We start from the raw sequence: 17,242 nt of genomic DNA, 5'->3' as shown, positions 1-17,242 counted from the left end.
GTCACTAAGAAGCGTTGACTTGAACTTGAAAAAAAAAATGTCCTCTTTTTTGACAAAAGGGGGAGTTTGTTGGGATTTTGTCAAAAAGATTTTATGAGATTATCTTTTATTAATGAGTTATTTAATTCCAAAAAGATAAATGATCTTTCTTTATTTTAAATAAATCAATATCTTTTTGAGATTATTCTTGAAGAAATATATTTATATACTACAGAAATTGTAAGGTTTGGTACGGCTAATAACGCAGAAAGCAATTACAGAAGATGAGTCGAATTTACTGTCACCGAAGCTACAAGCAAAAAGAAGGTAGTGCGACTTATTATCTATGGTATCAACATGTTGAACTGTGATGAACTCAATGAGGAGTAATGTGAAAGATGAAGTAGTGATCAATAGGTCACCTTAAACTCAAAGGGAGCATGAAGACATCATCGAGTAAATTCACTCATATGTTCAAGAGGAGCTTGAATACATAAGTTATTAAGTATTATAAGATAGTCATATATTTGAGTAAAAACCACTTGTTGTATGAATGTATATTTACTATTGTGAATCTAAATAATATTAATCATCTGAGTTATGCGCAGCTTTCCAGAGATAGGTGATATTTGCCGAACTAAGTTACCAAAGTTTTATGTGTTATTTTCTTCTGTTGTCCCTCTAGCTCTTTCAACAGTTAAATACTTTAGAATTAACTAAAGGTTTATTTGATTATTTCACACCGTTTTTCAATATATAATAATATATAATTATATTATTATTATTAATATTATCTTTCTCCCTTTTCTTTTCTCTTTTACAAAATCAATTTTTCTCTTTCTTACCAAAATCAAATAACACAACACCCAACCAAATAAAATCTTAATAACTTAGGATAAAAATGTTGAGAAATTACCTCAAAATTTTGGGGGCGTTACATTGCCTCTAACCTCATTTTTATGCTCGAACCAAGCAAATCAAATTAGATGTTCATTTTGTTAGAGATCATGTTCTCAGCAAATGTTTAGTAGTTTGATATGTTTCTACGATGGAATACACTACAAGAAATTTGGCCTTTAATGTCGGTTTAAAACCGACATTAAAGGCCTTTAATGTCGCTTGGCGACCGACATCTTTGCGAGCGTTATTAAAGGGCTTTAATGTCGGTTGGGCTTCAATGTCGGTTTATAACCGACATTAAAGACATCTTTAATGTCGGTTATAAACCGACATTAAAGCCCTTCAATGTCGGTTATAAACCGACATCTTTGAAGGTGTTATTGAAGGCCTTTAATGTCGGTTCATCTTTAATGTCGGTGGATAACCGACATTAAATATGTCTTTAATGTCACTTATGATACATCTTTAATGTCGTTTTTCCACGACATTAAAGATGTCTTTAATTTTTTTTAACCGACATTAAAGCTGTCTTTAATGTCGTTTTTTCAAATTTATTTTTATTAAATCCTTGCATTATTGTCCATTTTGTATGACACCAAATAGTTAAAATGAAATCTTTTACTTGTACATATACAAAATGAAATCTTAATAATGTGACATTTATATACAACTTGGATCCAAACACAGAAATTATGAAGCTTAATTATTACACTGATCATCCTTTGGAAAAAAAGAAAGAAAGAAAGAAAAAGAATATATTGAGAGAGCAATAACTAAAACTGCAACTAATAGCAAAGTAGAACGCTTCACAAATGACCAACTTCAAGATCTTGTCACAAAGATGAGGGTCTGGCTAATTGTACTCACTTGCAACCATTTCTTCTATTGCAGTCATTTGTTTAGTGATAACTCCCTGTAAAAGACATCAAGATGGTTGAATTGATAAGTAACAATGTTATGACCTAGTTGCTAGTAGAAATATCAAAATATCAAAATATCAGAACAAACAATCTCTCTTCTCATTAACATCTCGTCGATGTGGACCTGCCATTTCTCAAAACAACCCCATATAAATGGTCACAACAAAACAAGGAATCTTTTCTTGAACATGTAAAGCATAAAAGAAAACATATTGTTACGATAATAATAGGAAGAGTTGTCCTATTGCAATAGTTGAAAGCACATGATCATTGGATCGTTAATAATTAACATTGTAGAAACTAACTTTGTGATCAGACTCAAAGAGTCAAAAAAGTGATCCGTCTCTTATATTACCTTTTTGATCTTTGATACTTTACTTTCAAATCTGATCTATATTAGATAAGTTAGCCAGTAGTCTATTCAACATTTGAGACAAGTTCTTGTTTTGTATGCAAGGCATCAAAGGGGTCATCACAAGATTGAAACTATTGACACCAACTAGACAACATTCACATGTGTGATGTGCCTGGATCATCATGTGTGGCAAGTGAAATAATATTCTAAAAAGACCTCAACCATCAGGAGTTTAGTGATAACTATGCAAAGGAACCAATGAAAAACAATGGAGATGCAAGAACCTTCATTTGATAAAGTTTTTTGGGGAAAAATTACCTTCCGACAAAATGGACAACTATATCCGTTGATGACAATCCATGAATTTACATGGTAATAAAAAGAAAGATTGAAGTTAGTCTATGTCAATCATAGTAAGTTCACAACACATGAAAATTTCAACAAAAAAGATGAAGTCAGTCTAGGCTTTGGAACACAAATACTAGACTTCACTGTGCAACCTCATAGTACAGAGCAAGCAATGTACCTCTCAAACTCATATATCTCAATAGGCTTCTCTGGGCCAGGTCCTAACTTTGAAGTCTCTTTGACCTTGAAACCTATCATTCAACCATAATAACAATGAAAATCCACAAAATTAACTTGTCAACATGCATCTAATTAATGAAAAACAACTCTTTTCATTTAATTATTGAAACTCAAACAGTTCATCCTAAGACCAAGTCAGTAAACACTCAGTCACAAATTGCAGGCAAAGACATTAGATTTAAGTTTTTCGTTTCTAGAATGTCAGTTCAAAAGGTTCTACTCCATGATCACAGACTCGGCTCTTGGTTATAAAAATTGACCTATTAGAAAATCAGTGTCAAACATGTTCAAATAGATAGTAAAAAAAAAATTGGCAATGGTCAAAAAGTATAATGTATTGTTAAATAAAACATTCAATTTTAGGGGTAATAAACTAAAAATGCGCCAACTATCCTAAAGATAGTAAACATAAAATTAAAATGTTGACAGATTTAACAAAAACTACTTATAATTTAGCATTCAAACATTGATACTAATGTGGAAAGAATGAACAAAACAGGAGCTATTATAGATGCACTCACAAGTATGATCAAGGTTGTCAAGCCACGAAGCAAGTACAGAGAATGGAAGGTTCTGATTTAGAAGCAATGTACAAGATCACCTACATATCTGGCACAAGTAGGAATAAGTATTGGAAAATCCTCAAGGTTTTCATTCAGACCATTGTTAGTATTGTTCTTGGAGATCCTACCATGATTCTTGCCTCTTCGCTCCTTGATTTCTTGCAAGACCAGCATTCTATCAAAATCAATAATAATAGCTCTAAAATTTTGTGAGTACCATTCCTCCACCGTAGTTCGCATTAGAGAAACCTGAAAAGTTATCAGTTTTCTTGTTTAGTATGAATGAAGAGAAACATAAACAAACTATTTCCAGCCAGCATGGAGACAGGTATGAAAAACTTTAACAAATCTGATCATAAAGAATAGTGGATGATAACTTACTGTCCTAAATTGAACAAGAGAGACAAATAGTTAATTTGAGATATTACAATGTCAAAAGTCAATGAAATAAATTGCCAAGAAACAAACAAAACAGAGCCTCATATAAGAATCACCTATTTATTATGTTCATATATATTCCTTCCGTGAAAATTTGAGGGTATTGTATCTTTGGATCCAAAGTTCACCATATCCACTGCTCCTACACTTAGAACTAATGGGATCCTCTTCTCTATAATGGCATCAAAGCGGGTACTGTCACAAGCCATGACACCTCCAATTAAGTAGTCTGCGACCTCTGTGGTGGTGATGTCCAAGACTCCCTATGCGATACAGAAAGGAAACGTTCAACCATAAAAAATTAAGATAGAAAATAAAGAAACCTGTTAATGATCAAGTTATCTCCAATTGGGGGGATAGGATGGGATTACTGACCCTCATGGTTTTTTTTCATTCACTGATAAGACAGAAAATATTTTTTGAGAGAGTACAGGTAACATGTTCGAGTTGAAATGATTTAGAAAACAACAAACTTATTTCTTTCACAAAAAATATATTTATCTTTTCAATAATACATAAAACAATTCAACAAGTCAACATGCATTATGAAGCATGTATAAATCCTGTATAAATCCTATTTGGCAGTGAACTTACAGATTTTATCATGAAGCTACTTAAAATAAAATAATTCTCTTCATAAAAGCACCTGTATAAATCCCTCTTTGACCAGAGATTCCATTGCCTTCCCCCCAACCCCAGTAGCATGAAAAACAAGGATTTTGTATCCTTCTGTAAGCAATATTTCTTTAACAGCATTGACACAGGGAGTCGTAACCCCAAACATTGTTAAACCCACTGTTGTTTTCCATTGGAATCACAAGAATCTTTCAACGTCTCAACGCAAAGGATATCAGAGACGTCCCTCCACTGCCTCCAAGTCCTATAACTCCAGCAATAATCCCATCCTCCTTGGCTTTACTAAGATAAGATTCAAGTGCTTTACTCATTATCGAAATTGCTTTTCCTCGATCATCGGGAAGATCATTTCCAGTGAGATTATAGCAAGAGAGAACTTCCTCCCTCGACACGAAGAAAAAATCATCCAAACTGTCGATCCCAATCTGATGACTTGTAGAAACATCAACAATCGTAACTTCAACCTGTCATTTCCGTAACCACACACAGCGAATACAAACAAAACGAAGAGAATCATTAATCAACAACGAAGATCCTGTTTACAGCCAGATAAAGTGAGAATGATACAAATTTGAAGATCGAATTAACATCGTTTAGCTATAGCTCCGATAGTTCAAACAATCAAAGTTAAAACCACAATTCCAACCAAATCCACAGAAAACAAGAAGACAATGCATACGAAATTTTTTTACATAAAGTTGAAGAGGAAAGAGGTTGGAAAGAAAAGTTGAAGAAGTGAAACCTTGAAAGAAGAAGCAAGAAATCTTCAAATCTTCAAATAGTAAATCTTTGAAGTGTTGATGGAAAAAAGAATCTACGATGATAGGAAATGAAAGCAAGAAATTTTGATTAGGGTTAGAAGATTTCAAAGGAGGAAGAAGAGAGGAGGAGAATTTATATAGAAATTTTTAAGGAAAAAAAAAAAGGTAAAGTAAGAGAGAGAAAACTTGATTTTTTACCAAATTAAAAAAAATAAAAAATTACAAAGGGGCTTTAATGTCGGTTTAAAACCGACATTAAACGTCCGCCTTTTGAAAACCGACATTAGAGCCCATTTTTCATTTTTTCCACCCGACATTAAAGGCCAGATTTGTTGTAGTGATAGTTGGTTGATTGTCTTATGAAGCCTCTCATTCATACTCAATTTTCCTAGCTTTGATCCGAACTATGTTTAGCTGCTATCGCCCCTCGTTTAGGGGGATGTTAAAATAGGTGATGAAACCATTGCAAGTTCAAGTCAATTCACAAGAAGCATATTTAGCTTCATATGTCAGATGATTATTAAAATACTGTCTAAGAATTTGTTTTCACATATAATTTACAAATGTAAGACAAGTAACGACATAAATGAATCAAAGAGAGAGATTATTCATAGTCAATAGGCAGAGACTTTATTTAAGTTCAACAATGTGTGGTTAAACATTTTAGTACAAAAATGTAATATTTTTGTATTAAATTGCAATCAAAACATCAAATTTTTAACCGATGAAAGGAATATTAGAGACTTTTCCACTTGGATCAAGCACAACGTTAACACGATTGCAACAAAAATTAGGCAGTGCAACCTGCCCCGGTCTAATGAAAACAACCGTCACAAAAGGGGCGTCTTTGTTGATTTGGTTCTTGGCATCTGCTCCATTTTTTCCCCTTAGTTCCGGCCATCTAAATTTACGTTGACCTGTATCAACCACCTTTTTAGAATTTATAAAATAAACTGTCTCTTCTATTAAATGTTTATTGAAAATATAAAATGTTGGTTTTTTAAATTTGCTCATTCACATGATTAAATTTTGAAAACAAAATTCAAACGATCTACTAAATACATATTTATTCAACCTAGTAAATCTAAAAATATAAAACAAAATCTCACCTCGACCTAAAGTACAACATGCAGAGTCGGTACAAGTACCACTAACACACGGAGGATATGGAGGCCAAGAAACTCCGGACATTCTTTTCGGCTTCTTCTTTCTTGAGGATAGACACTTTTTCTTTTCTGTATTCTGCTTTTTTATTTTTTATATATGTGGATACACACAAATTTATAGTATATGCATTCCTTCATTCGTCTTTCTTAATTCCTTCACCTTTCTTTGTATTAAAATACAATAACTACGATACATAAAATATTTTATGTATTCAATTATATTATTTACCAATATATCAGATTTTTTATTTTCTCATGTATATGACATTATTGGTTTTCTTATTCAGATTTGTTTTCTTAATTATCATAATCTTTATGATATTTTTCTTATTTCTGACGTCTTCTATCCAAAAGAAGGAAGAAGAAGAAGAAGAAGAATGTAATTTCGAAAATCATCCAAATTAATAGCAAAAGAAAATACAATGTAACTAAACGGATCTTATTTTCCTTATCCCAAAATCTCTACCAAATTTGTTAGTGCATTGTAGTTAAACAAATTTATCCCTATTTAATTTATTTTCTTTCTGATTTTACCAAATCAAATAAGGAAAAAAAAAGACCTATATCTACATAAAGAAAGAACAAAAAAAAAAAAGAGAGTTATGTAAGGAGTCACCTGGCAGGAAAAGGAAGATTTTCCAATGTTTTATAGTTTGTGGTTATCTTAGATATTGATGATATTCAACGTAGTTAAATTCAACATAGGATAACTTGAATAAGAAACTCTTTCACCTGACGATTTTGCTTACAAAAAGAAGGGAAATCTACCCCACTATTTCTAGATTTAAAAGGAAATCTATCCTCGAAAAAATCAACGTCGTTTGATGCTACGATGACATTGTTCTCTAAGTCATAGAACTTATAGGCTTTATAGTTTTTAGCGTATCCTATAAAGACACATCTATAGGCTCTAATTGCTAGTTTTCTTCTTTTTGGATCAGGTATTTTAACATAGGCTAGACATACCCATGTTCTGAGAAAAGACAAGTTTTGTGTTTTATAAAGACTTCGTATGGTGAAGTTTTACTGTTTGATTTAGGAATCCTATTAAGGACATAGTTGACTGTTTTAATTAATTCACGCTACTAAGATGTTGCTATTCTTGATTCAAGCAAGATAGCAACTACTAACTTAGTTAGAGTTATATTCTTCCTTTCAGCATTTCCATTCATTTCAAGGGAATAAGGTGTGCAGTTGATGTTTCGTTGTATTATTCCTTTCGAGTTGTAAACTCATCAAAAGCAACTGAATCATATTAAGTTCCTCTATCACTATGATGTCTCTTAATTCTATTGTTAAATTGATTCTCTATTTCAGTTACTAACACCTTGAACATGTTCAAGACATTACTTTTATTTTTAAGTAGGTAAATAAAAGTGTAGTCTCAGAAGAATCATCTCTAAAGGTTATAATATACCCTTTACTGTTCCTAGTTTACATGCCATCGAATTCACATAAATCGAAATGAATTAATTCAACAGGCTTTATTACCCTAGTTACATATTTATGTGAAGTCTTTGTTATCTTAGCTTAACTACAACATGCACATTTCTTAAATTCATGCAAAGATAACTTAGGAATAAGATTTAACCTACTCATGTTGCCAATTAGTCTTTTATTAACATGACAGAGTCTAGCATGCCAAATATCAGAAGTAGACAACATGTAAGTAGAAGATAATTTCTTATTCATTTCCAAATTCAATTTAAACATCCCATCAGTAGCGTAACCATTTCCCACAAATACATGTTTCTAGTTAAAGTAAACAAGTCTGATCCTATGGTTTGTGTGAAGCTAGCCTTGTTGAGGAGATATTTGGAGACCAAATTCTTTTGAATTTCAGGAGTATGTATAACTTCCTTCAGCATAAGTGTCTTGCCATATGTGAATTTCAGTTCTGTTTCTCCAACGTCGGCCACGTTAGTTGTGTGATGTTCTCCCAAAAGGATTTTTTTATCCTTAGTCTCATTATATTTTCTAAATAATTTAAGGTCATGACAGATGTGGCGAGATGCACCAGTGTCTAGCCACCAACGTACAGACCCCCCGATCACATTTACTTCTGTGATCATAGCTACTAAATCTTCTTCTACCAGGTTTGCTAGCGCAACAGGACGATTCTCATTTCTAAAAATTCTAGCTATATGCCTAGTTTTGTTACAGCTGTTATAACAAACTAATTGTACCGTAATTTTGGACTGGGGTTTCTGCAAGTTGTTCTCTTTATTGGATCCGTGTTTCATCTTGTTCTCTTTAAACTTCAGATCCAGCTTCAGAACTACGATAGACTTTTTCCTATGAATTACGTTTACTTCCTCCTTTTGATCATGTTTTCTCGCCTCCTTCTTTATCCTTAGACGCATGATGAGACTTTCCAGCGAGAACTCCTGGGTTTTGTGCCTTAGAGTATTCTTGAAATCTTTCCACAGAGGAGGCAATTTGTCAATGATAACTGCAACTTGAAATTGATCGTCAAGCCTCATACCTTCGTTGATAATTTCATGTGCTATCTTTTGAATTTCATGTGATTGAGCCTCCATGAATCTATCATCTATCATTTGATATCGCACGTATCGGCTTACTGCATACGTTTTCGATCCCGCTTCCTTAGTTTCATACTTTTTCTGTAACACGTCCCATACTTCTTTTGCTGCAGACATGGTACTGTAATAATCATACAACTCATTAGGAAGATCATTAAGAATTAAATTCTTACCGATGAAGTATGTCTCTGTTCACGCGGTAAAATTATTAATTTGCTCCTCCGTTGGTTTAATTTTTGGAACCTTTGGTTTTTCAGTGGTACATGTAGCGACGGCTTTCTTAAAAGTGAGGAAGAACAACATCTTTGCTTCCATCTTTTGAAGTGTACTCTTTCAAAGCGAAAAGAACAACTGAGGTCAGAGGATGTAAAATCACCTTCGAATTGTTCGGCCATCGAAGCAGAATGTAAACGTCTTAAAATTGTTGTTGTGCTTCACCAAGAAGGAGTAGTAAGTTGAGAAGCTTTAATGTCTAGATAGATCGGCTAGATAAAACGTATTTTTCCTTGCCTTGTATCTCGCGTAAGATACTAGTATCTCATCTGATCAAGTCGCCTATTGATCACCTCGACAATTGAACAGAATGCCAACTAATCAAAATGCCTAGTGGTCAAAGCGCAATCCTTAGTTATGAAACCGTTTGTAGTTTATGGGAAGATTATGTTGATAAGTAACTGTAAAATGGTAATAAAATGTTTGATTCTTTAATTATGTAATAAGTATCATGCCATTTATTATATCTCATCTTGCTTGACCATTCTGCCTAGGATGTCAACGTATGCAATGAGATATTCTAACATCTCGCATAACTAGTATTACTGTATAGTCATGATCAATATAACATAATTTATAAAATTCGATAACTCTACCGCATAGGACTTTCAAAACTATCAATCGCATAGCTTTGTCCTTATCGCATATCATCGCATATCGTGTAGTGTTATTGCGTAAAGAATTTTTAATTCGACAAGAGACAATCCACAAGAAGCTTATTAGATTATTTCTTGAAACCCAAAGGCTTGCAATCGATAATGAATGAGAAAACTTGAATTGAAGTAACCAAATGTGTTAAACAAACAAATAAAGATGGTGATGTGAAGTGAATTGTGTGAGAAATGTGAGAAAATGGTACCAGATTTCAAATTTAATCAATTATGAGAACTTAGCTTGGTTATGATTGAATGATATTAGTATTATGGTCTTTTAGGTAGAATAATGAAGTCTCAACTAAGGAAAAAGAAAGAAAATGCATAATGAAATAGATAAAATAAGATGATTACGCATTATAAATGTCAAAAGAGTATTATGTCTATTTATCATGGTTTTAAGTCTTAATGCAGAAATTATTAGGCAAAAGAGAAATAAGTAGTTGATAATTTCTAGAAATACAAGTTATTATAGTCTGTTAGAGAAACTAATGAGATCAAAATGCATAAGAAATGTGTCAAAACGTGTAGCTTATGTTGTAAATTCATAAATATTTGGAAATACATTTTACATAATCTTTTATACCTGTTTCACCTTGTTTTTAGTGTCTAAATGCAGGATTAAGAACAAAAGAAGAAGCTAACAAATCATAGAGGAAATTGCGCGAAGACTATGCGAGAAGGTCAAATAGTAGAAGAGAAGAGGTTCGCTAAAAGACAAAAGTGGTAGTTGAAGTTGATATGACTTAACATAGAAACAACTTTCGATGCTGGCATGTTCAGAAGATTAGATTTGCAACACAAATCTGCCTATATAAATAAATCTATCACCATCAAGAAAAGAATAAGGTCGGTTGTGTGAAGAGCCAAATGTCTGTGGCCGGCCCAGGTCTAAATGGACCCATGGTCAGCCTACATTGGTTGAACCTCAGAGAGTGGTGGGAAGAAGTAGCCTTTCCACCATCTGTAAAGTCTTTCTTCATCTTCTCCAGTCAGCCAACGAGTGAAACTTAAGGTTGGGTGAAGAAGATCCCATTCTCGTCTTCCACTAACTTGTATTAACATTTCTATTCTTTCCATTTTTGTACATTTCAATGGAATGTATTCATTCATTTTGTACATTGGCCTAAGCCTGTATTCTTTAATAATTGCATATTCATACTAGTTTTAATCTTCCATCTCTTTATTGTTCATCCATCTTTGTGTTATTTGTAGTTTAATTCTTATGATAAGTTCTTGATAAGAAGGTTAGCTTATATTTCTTATCGCATTAGCTAAGCTATTTTCATCACTTAGCTAGTGTATATCACAAACTACCTGAGAAGGCAAGTAGCAAGGATATGGTTGACGCACGTAAGGAGGAGTTTGGAGAAAAACTCCACCTTGGCAAGATAACTTCCATCATTTGTATCCCGAAGGAGAACAAGTGTGGGTATTAGGTGTCGAGAGGTTGCCACCCTTAAACGCGAAACTCTATAAGTCTTATAGGTGAACATTATAGATATAACTTGCTTAATGTAGAGTCATTTGAATCCCGAGAGTTGGGCAAGTGTGGCGTATAAAGACTTCGAGAGGAGTTTCCCTTAATCATAAGCACGCTAACTAAGTTGTATCGCATCAAGAATCTTTGATTGCTTAATCACCTGGTAATGCATAAACTTTCCTTCATCCCCATTCTTTTATGCAAGTTAGTTTACAAGTCCATTTCGCATCCATTTTAATTCTCCTTTACAGATTCTCTAGTGTAGATAAGTAGATATAGATTTATATTATATAATTTATTCTTTTATGCTGCCTAAACGCCTAATGACCCCTAAAACTAAGCTTTAATATCAATTCCCCGTATTCGACTCTGGATCATCCAGATAAACCTATTGTTTTGCTTACACTAGAGCAAGCAATAGGAAAACTTGTACATGACGAGGAGTTAGAAGTATGTGATAAATAGAGACATTAGGAGCATTTTGCATGCAATGTTCATGTTTGAGTGCATAAGGAAGAAATTCCTGAAGAGCATTTTGCATGCAATGATCTTGAATCAATGACACATTAGATCAAGTTGTAGGAATGGTTGACTGGGATTGATTCCCCACAAGCCTTGACTCCATAAATTCAATCTCAAGTTCGATCACCAAGCAAGTTTTTGGCGACGTTGCCTAAAACTTGATTTCTCAAACACTAGAGTAGAGTTCTACTTTTATTTTGGGCAAAACATTTAATTTTGGTGAATCACGCGTTTAGCCGAAGAACGTATGAAAAGTTTCAAGGTACCAGAGTAATTTGTGATTACATGAACTGACCCCATAATTAAGCATATCTTTCGATCAGTGAGCGATTCAATAGAAAAGTCAGAATAAATTAAATTCATGGATGCTATTGAGAAAAGTCAAAATAAATTAAATTCATGTATGCTGCTGAGATCCTCAAACGCCTGAGATCTTAAATGTTTAATCTATTGAAATTTGAGAACCCAAAGTAAGGTGTAAAAGAAAGTGTCCAAGCTGTAAGTTTAGTAAGATCTGTATCTTTACTAACTATGCATTTAGGGACCAAGAGAGATCATTTGAATATTCCGATGAATGGTTGAGAGTAGAGGCTTATTGCGATGATCGATCGTGACGCAAGAGTCATGCAACAAATGATAAAGGAAGTTCAGGAAAAGGTAATGTGGTTAGGAAGGCTATGCAAAGCAATACTCAATGAGACACAGTTCTTTATTGCCAAAAAGCTTGAACGCAAGGATGTACTTATAATGTACAAACTGTCCTTATTCTTATTATAATTGGCATCCATAAATTGTGTATATTAGCTTGTGCATACCATACTTGTAATTATTTTATACTTATGAATTAGTTTTGTAGTTTATAATTTTTGACAAGTAGGGAGTGCGAGTTGTCTCGCGAAGTTTTAGGCTAATTAGGGTTTTTGCGATGAAGCCACCTTGCGAGAAGGGTTCGCTTCAAAACACATTAAGCATTTTTTTCTTCTTGCATGGTGATTGAGCCTAGGGTTTCGTTTGAAATGATAAGGGTTTTGGGAAATTTCAACCATCTCATTGCTTTTAAAATTCACTTCTAAAAGTCATGATTATGCTGTGCTTAAGAAACAAACCATAGTGTCAGACATCACATATGTATTAAAATGCATGATGCTAACCGCGGTAACCTACCCCTTAACCACAATAAACCACATCTATATAAGACCTTCTTAAACCCTTAATCTAAACATTTGGCCAAATGATCAAGATCTTCTAGTGAACCCCACAATTACCTTTAAGCTCCCCCAACTTTTCCAACTGTCCCTTTCGATGAGAATCCTGTAAGTTTTTCTTTCCCTAATTCATGCCTTACGTTCATTTTTCATTTAACTCTTACCAACCATGTCTGGAGAACATCCCCTATCGAAGCACTCAAGAAATACCGAGCCACTATTTGCAAAGCAAGCTTGTCTAATGAAGCAGATGAGCATTCTCCATTCGACGGTCCTGTGTCAGAGGAGAAAAGAGAAATACAACTTAAAATAGTTGTTATTAATGGAGTAAAGATCCAACTATCATAGGATAAATTGGAAGGCCTACTCGTCATCGTCTCTAGGGAGACTTCAGAAAAGAAGAAGAGCAGAAAGAACAAGAAGAGCGAGAAAGGTTAGAAAAAGAAAAGTCTGAGAAAGCGAGGGTTAAGAAAGAGTAGAAAGAAAAACAAGAAAGAGAAAAGAAAGAGAAATAGAAGAGAGCTAAGAGAAAAAAATTAGAATAGGAAAAGGAAGGAGATAAGAAGAAGAAGAAGAAGAAGAAGAAGAAGAAGAAGAAGAAGAAGAAGAAGAAGAGAATAAGAAAAAGGAGGAAAAGAAGAGGAAAAAGATTAGAAGAAAAAGAAAGAGGAAGAGGCAAGAAAAGAAGGCAAGGTGGTGATAGAAACACAAGGCACAATAGATAGTACCTCCTCGCCTATCGCAGAGATTGAGTTTGAGAGAATGGCGAAGAAGCCCCAAGAAAAGACTGAGAAGGTGAAGTCTAGACTTTTAAAAATAAAAGTCAAAGTGCAAGGTTTGAAAGCCTTGGTTGAAGAAAAATTTGAAACAAATAAGGAGAGGCAAGAAGAACTCCTTAGCTAGGTAGAGAAGGTAGCCTAGTCACGAATAAGGAAAGGGCAAAGAAATGACATTTGATGAGCATTGCAAGGAGTTTGAGAAGGAGATAAAAAATTTAAGTCCTTTGGAAGAAGAGGCGCCAAAGCCAAAAAAAAGAGAGAAAGATTACAATGAAAAAGAAGGTTTTGAGACCGCATTTTGAAAATAGGTGAGCTGAGAAGGTGAAAAGAAAGCCTCAAGAAGATAAATGGGAAGAGAGCGAGGAAAGTGAATTAGAAGGACCACTCTCCTTTTCCCAAGTTAGCAAACAGTTGATGATAGAAAAGAGGCTCTATCCATACCAAGGAACCATGCCAGGGTTCCTCATGGCAGCCATCTAGGTGTTTAGATGGAAGAGGTTTTTCCAAGGGGTGACCACAATAAGACCTGACATAGTGAAGATGTTCTACAAAGGATATATCAATGAAGAAGAACGTTGTGCCATGGTTAAAGGGAAAAAGTAGATTGCGAATGAAATATGACATGCAATTTTCAGAAACTCACAAAAGCGAGATCTAGAAGACGCGTTGAAGATACACTACAAAAATATGGGCTTTTAATTGCTTTGGAGGATAGCCTTTTTACAATGGGCTATTATTAAAAAGGAAAAAAAGGGGGAAAATTAATAAAACCGGCCAAGCCCAAAATAAAAAAAGAAAAAGAGGGAAAAAAAGGGGAACGATAATTATATTGCACAAAACGCCGAACGAAGAAGAAGTTGTGAAGAACCCTACTCGATCGACCGCGAGATCTCTGTTCGTCTCTCTACAGTCGATCGACGGCGGTTCTCGAGAAGGTCGTTCAACCGACGACGGTCGTTCAATCGAAAACCAAAGCAAAAAATCCCTCCCTCTTTCGATAGTCGTTCAACCGATGACGACGTCCTCTCTCCTGGTCGGGTAAGTATCTTCTCGACTTTCTCTATTTCATTGTTAAGATAGTGATAGTGTCGGTGATTTCATTGTTTCTTTAGCTTAATACCCCAGTAAAGTGTTGTTTGCGAGTCGAAATCATGCTGTGGACACAAGTTTCGGTTTAGGCTTTTATAGATAACCTCTCCTGTTACTTTTCTTTTTTTCTCACTAATCTTAAACACAGTAGTTGAATTTTATCTATTTAACAGAACATCTTTCAATTTTTTTAATATGTTTAGCAATTGAGAATGACAAAACAACTTTAAATTTCCTATTTTTGTTGGTTTTAACTCGCTATTTGAAACTGACATTCGGATTTTTTTTATCTCTGCATTCTACTTCAACTCTACCACCTGTGAACAAAATAGTATAACCTTACAAATCATTATTGTCAATTGAAAAAAAAAATACAACATGGGATGAAATGATGGTTGGTTCTTTTAAATCATTGATTTCTGGCTAACACTCTTCTTATCTTTTATCCTTAAATAGAAATAACTTTGCAAAGGTTCAAACACAAGATCTAAGGGACTTGGAACTGGAGTTGAATAGAAATCACTTCTTGTACCACTTATTTATGAGTTTCATGGTAAAGACAGAATCACATAATTGGGATTGAGATTGGGATAGGGACTCAGTTTCTTCATGAGACAGTTACGAGAGCCACACAATTTTCTTCTCTTCTCATCCTCAATAACTCTTTTTAAAAATATATATATCTTGTTTATTTCAGTTACTTTTGGATAATTAAAGGGTCATTTTCTTTTATCAAATATTTACTTTGGAGTCATTTTTTTAAATATTTAGTTGTTTCTTCCATCTGTTTGTTGATCATTATTGCTGCCAAATTTGTTCATTTGAGTTTGTGTGTTATTTCCTATCAAGGAAGTAGTTTATATTCATTCTAGTGGATGTTTATAATAATAGTAGGAGTTGGACCATTTACTTTTTTAGAATGGCAAGTGGTTACATTCTATTTCTGCTCTTTTTTAATAAAGTACCTTTAAGTACAACTTCCTTTGGTTGTATATTAATGTTTTAGTTGTCGGCAGGTTTTGATGTTATGAGACTTGAGTGAAGCATGATTATTTAATATGGATGTTTAGTTAAGTAGCTAGTTACCGTTTTTTTAACGACTTACTATTACCCTCTTCTTCTCCTTACTTTTGATCTTTGCTTGTTGGTTATTAGGAGAATTTTTTTCATTTGAGTTTCTTTACTATTTGCTATCAATGAAGTAGCATGATTATTTAATATGGATGTTTATGATAATAGTAGGAGTAGGACCTTTTGACTTTTTAGACCTTTGTTTGAAAGTATCATCATTGGAGTTGGATTCTTGATTGCACAAAGTCTTAAATCGTAGTATGTAATTGAGTTGCTTGGTAACCTTGTTGCTTCATAGTTACTGAATTTTGAACTTGGAATGGCTAGTGGTTATGTTATATTTCTGGTCTATTTGAAAAAGGTACCTTTAAGTACAACTTCCTTTGGTCGTAAATTAATGTTTTAGTTGTCCGAAGGTTTTGATATTAGGAGACTTGAGTCAAGCATGAGTCTTTAGATCTTGAGGCTTAGTCAAGTAAATAGTTACTCTTTTTTTAACAACTTAGTGTTTCCCTCTTCTTCTCCTTACTTTTGATCTTTGCTTGTTGGTTATTAGGAGAATTCTTTCATTTGAGTTTGTTTTATATTTTCTATCAAAGAAGTAGTTTATAGTCATTCTAGTGTATGTTTATGATAATAGTAGGAGTAGGACCTTTTGAGTTTTTAGACCTTTGTTTGAAAGTATCATCATTGGACTCGGATTGTTGATTGCACAAAGTCATCAATCATAGTATGTAATTGAGTTGCTTGGTAACCTTGTTGCTTCATAGTTACTGAATTTTTAACTTCGAATGGCTAGTGGTTATGTTCTATTTATGCTCTATTTGGAAAAAGTACCTTTAAGTACAACTTCCTTTGGTCGTAAATAAATGTTTTAGTTGTCCGAAGGTTTTGATGGTCCTCAAATGATCCTAATGTTACTGTTCACCATGTTCCTCTCGGTCCTCATGCTATTAGAGTTTGGGTGGACTTGCCAAAGAAGTCGGATGCATTTTTATGGAGACCTAACTCAGAGATGACATACATTGAGGATGCTGTTGGAAGCACAGTAGCATGGCCTCTTGACAAAGCTATTTTAAGTATGTACATCCTTAACTATTAACTTGTAGCTTGCTTTTTCAACTAAAATCTTTGTGTATAAACATAGTTAGTCATTTAGTTTTATTCATAATTTTTTTTGTAGGTTGATGAAAGAACAATTGTACAAAGTCCAAGAATGTCATGACCAAGAATTGTACAAAGCCCTAACCTTTTTGTAACTAATGGATAGTATAGGTTGATCATCGTGTTGGATTAGATGATATATTAGTCACTATCT

At 33.7% G+C, this 17,242-nt stretch overlaps 1 long non-coding RNA gene across 5 annotated transcripts in view; it reads right to left on the bottom strand.

Moving 5' to 3' along the window:
• Positions 1-1,517: 1,517 nt before the first annotated feature.
• Positions 1,518-17,242, bottom strand: part of LOC107992317 (uncharacterized) — a 39,401-nt gene continuing 23,676 nt past the window's right edge. For 2 of the 5 annotated variants that reach the window (XR_007819046.1, XR_007819044.1), the window contains one exon: positions 1,518-1,792. This is a non-coding gene — a long non-coding RNA (uncharacterized LOC107992317). Of the gene's footprint in view, positions 1,793-2,472; positions 2,492-2,680; positions 2,754-3,263; positions 3,352-3,433; positions 3,555-3,799; positions 4,007-4,389; positions 4,825-17,242 lie in introns of those variants that run through there. The other 3 variants (XR_007819043.1, XR_007819048.1, XR_007819047.1) reach the window with 3 other exon arrangements.

The sequence above is a fragment of the Cucumis melo genome, chromosome 2 (assembly GCF_025177605.1).
Source record: "Cucumis melo cultivar AY chromosome 2, USDA_Cmelo_AY_1.0, whole genome shotgun sequence".
Lineage (NCBI taxonomy): Eukaryota > Viridiplantae > Streptophyta > Magnoliopsida > Cucurbitales > Cucurbitaceae > Cucumis > Cucumis melo.
Note: the sequence above shows the minus strand (reverse complement) of the source record. Positions and strands in the feature narration are given on the sequence as shown.